The sequence below is a fragment of the Lygodium microphyllum genome, chromosome 6, assembly GCF_053477565.2.
Source record: "Lygodium microphyllum isolate KBCC chromosome 6, Lygodium_microphyllum_v1.1.10, whole genome shotgun sequence".
Lineage (NCBI taxonomy): Eukaryota > Viridiplantae > Streptophyta > Polypodiopsida > Schizaeales > Lygodiaceae > Lygodium > Lygodium microphyllum.
This window is the reverse complement of record NC_141140.1, coordinates 41266601-41270466: the sequence shown is the minus strand read 5'-3', so window position 1 is coordinate 41270466 and position 3866 is coordinate 41266601. Positions and strand designations below refer to the sequence as shown.

At 44.0% G+C, this 3866-nt stretch overlaps 1 pseudogene; it reads right to left on the bottom strand.

Annotated features, from left to right (window-relative positions):
* Positions 1-273: 273 nt before the first annotated feature.
* LOC148034495 (CBS domain-containing protein CBSX3, mitochondrial pseudogene) lies at positions 274-1140 on the bottom strand (annotated as a pseudogene).
* Positions 1141-3866: the final 2726 nt, after the last annotated feature.

Sequence of the window (3866 nt, the reverse complement as noted above, 5' to 3'; positions counted from 1 at the left end):
ATAGCAGTGAACGGCCGAGAATGGAAACACTTTAGCTGTATGATTTGAACCCAATACACTCAACAAAGGAGTCATAGGTTTTCCACAAAAAGGAATGTCTAACAAAGGACCCTTTGATAGGTTGTATTACAACCTGAAATCAAGCCTCCAGATAAAAACCACCACATCAGTTAGGATTGCACTATAGAGATATGCTTTCTCCCATGCTTCAAAGATCTCATATTTGGATTTTGGAGCCTTTCACTCAGTATACCATCAGCAACAACTAGCAGATGGTACCTATTAACCTCCAAAGACAATTGAAGTCAGTGAAACCTATATGGATACAGTGATCTCCAGGTTTTGGGGCTTGAAGCACAAGATTGCTGAATCCCATTTCAACAACCATATTGATATGTTTCTGTTTTAGTATCCACCCTGAATGAAGCTATTCAGGTGCTTCAACTCTTCTCGATGTTCATCCACCACAGCACGCACTACATCACCAATCGAAACCATTCCCTTCATTTTCTTTCCTTCAATCACTGGAATGTGTCTGATCCTTTTATCTGTCATCAGCTCCATTGCTCGCAGAACTTTGGTCTTTGGAGTCACTGTGATAAGCTTATTCTCCTCAGTCATGATATCACCAACTTTGGTTGTTTTGGATGACCTACCCTACACAATTATCTTTCACAAGTAATCTCTTTCTGTGACAATCCCTGCAATAGCCTGCTGTTCACCTGGCTTTACCACCAGAAGAGCCCCCACATTGTGTTGAGTCATAGATTTCACAGCCTCGTACACTGAGTCCTCTGTTGTACAGAAGAGCCAGAAACCATCAGCTTTCTCACCCTTGGCTTTCAAAATATCAGAAATAGTTGTGCTTTCAAAGCCAAGCTCTTCCAGGCGCTCAGGGGCTCCAGACTCAGACCGCTGGAAAATGGCAGGTCGTGCAGAGGGGCTGGCAACTCGAATATGTTGCAGCACGGATTCTTAGAGAAGCCTTCCTTTGACGGAGAAAGACCTGGCAATTGCTTGCATTTTGGCCAGTGATACAATGACAGTAGAGTATCTGCGTGAGAGTGTTGCGTCTTCCTGAGCAGCCAAGTTGCACGAACGCCGCAAAAGTTAAGCTATGTCACAAGCATCTTGTACAGGCAGACCCTAGAGAGAGAGACAGGAAGAGCTCCCCATTCGAATTCTTCCACCTTCGTATCCTGCACAGGCGGCTCCTGACCAGTCCCCCCCTCTTTTCGTTCCGAAAGCGTCCTTCCTTTTCCTGGCTTTTCTGCAAGCCCGCCATTGATAGCATTTCAAAAATATCTCTCTTTTCTTAGCTTTTTCCCTCATTCCGGCCCTTGTATAAAGGTCTGACATGAGCATATAAGCTGAGGCATCATGTGAGTTCAATGAGACAATTTTGTCAAAGCATTGCTGTGCTAGCAATATGTCACCATGCCTTTTGCATTAATTTAACATTGACATACAAGCAACAAGATTATTTGCAAGAGGCATATCTTGCAGCAACTCTGCTGCCTCCTTTAAATGTCCTTCTTGTAGCATATCTTCAAAACACTTGCACCAAGGCTGTCATGTTGGAGCAAACTTTGACTGCAGAAACAAAGTGACTTCATTGGGTTGTTTGTAAACAGTCACCTTTTTCCTCAACCCTGAAGTTCCTGGTTTTTGACCTTCATACCGAGATGTATAGCATGTGGTGATCTTAAAGACTGTCATTGCACATAGAGCTAGAACAAATAGCATCAGGACAAAGATCCTTTGGCATCAGTTTTTCATATTTTTCTAATACACACACATCATGCATCCAAACAAAATCATACACATGCACTAAGGGAATATGTACACTGGATGCGGATTATCAAAATGCGTCACACAAACAATGAATCACACGCAGAATTTAACACAAATGCACAACAAAAGAAATGGAGGTGTATACGACTCGAATGCGCAGCAACACGACAGCGAAAAACGCGGAGACCTCCTCTTGTACCATGGTGAGAAATTTGAAGCTTCAAGCTTCTTTTAAAGCTTATAAGCTTAACAATTAAGCTTTGAAAAAGTTGGTTTATGGAGTTTGCTCACTGGTTTTTGAAGACTTGATGAAGGAGATGAATGCGTGGTCCTCCGCCTGTACAGCCTGGTCCTTCGCGATCTGAGAGTAGAAACAGGGGTTCTTGATCGCCAGAAGTCTGCCTGTATCGACGGTTCGCGATGAGATTGACTGTAGAGCCCGATCGTTCCAGGAGCTCCGCCTTTGCTCGAGATGGGTAGCGATTGGAAGCTCTTGATCTCAGCTCCGCTCTGATACCACTGGTGCGCAGATCGGTCGCAGTATGCTCACGTAGTGAATCCAGGAAGGTCCCCAAGAAAATGAACTCTACCTTTTTGCACAAAAAACAATGTAAAAGCGTGAACGACAAGAAGCAAGAGACCAATTGGGTTCAATCTCCCCCATGCCTTGTGTGTGCGCTTCACAAAGCATGTATTTTATGTATATTTCCATCTTCATGCTCAATAATAGCCCAATTTACAAAAATATGACAAGCTTTTAGCTTTTGAGTTTGCTTTCTACAAAAATAGGAAATAAAGCTAATGGACACATGGATTTATTCCATCTAATCCTAGACCAAATTTGAAATTTCTGGGCTCTTCTTTGAAAGTAGGCCACAAATTGTCTATGTGTTGCCAAGCTGGTGTGTCTGAAGGAATTCTCTACTTTCCATCACTTGAATTGTGACTAGCATGCCATGACATGAGTCTCGCAATAGATTCACACTTAAACATAAGTTGAATACATGGAATAATAGGAAAATGTCACAAAACCTTACAAGGTACATCCATTGATTTCATCTCCTGGTTGTAACTTGGTTCACCACAAATAGGACACTGTTGTGCAGATGCATGATCCCCACGAAACAAGATGCAATCATTGACACATGCATGGATTTTAACGTAATCGAGACCTCCAAGAGATGTCAAGAAACGCCTTGTTTGCTCCCTTCTAGTTGGTAATTTATTTCCATTTGGAAGCATTGGTAATAATAACCTTCGTACAATGGAGTTTTCGACGCTATGTGTAGCGGGTCATCTGTCTCTCTAGTGGTGCCCTCCCCCCGAACCTCATGGGAAAATAAATCATGCACCATGTTGTCCAAAATCTCTTCCTCCAAAACTTGATGGGGCATTTGAAGAGGGCTACTATCGTCGTCATCAGTCTCTACTCTTCTTGAGGACTCTGCCTCCTCGCGTCGATGCTTCGCAGCCTCTCGATGCCCTGGAGGGGCCATTTGAGGATGTGGTACCGCATCCTACTCAATTAAAAAAAAGGAGGTTTTGTTTAATGGTGAAGACACAACTGTAACGTGTCCACCCGTTTACTTGCAAGACACGTCTTAGCAACCCATTGAGAAGGGAGTCTAGAAAGCGCCACCTGCCGGCACTCCCACAAAATGTCACAGGGTTTGCGATCTAGGTCTTCTAGAGTTTGCCATGAAGCGAAAGCATTCCGACCGTTTCCACTTAGGACCGACCTGAATCAGGGTTCTCCTAGTGGTCAAATTCCTAGAACGGTAGCTAGCGTCGAACCCCATACGAACTACTTTACTCAGAAACGTCAGGGTCGAAGCAGATTCATGCTGGACTTGGTTCAAGGAGAATGGGAAACGAGAGGGATGCAAAGCTCGACCTCTCTACCCATAACGCATAGTCCCATTCCGTTCCTCCAAAACAACATAAATCGGGACTCTAGTATCCTAGATTCTAGGTCAATGCTCCTTGCTGTCAAATTCCTTTGAGAAAAGCTCCCGGCCAACTGGGACAACCCATCCGTAGGATGGACCCATGGCCACATCCACCACACTTTC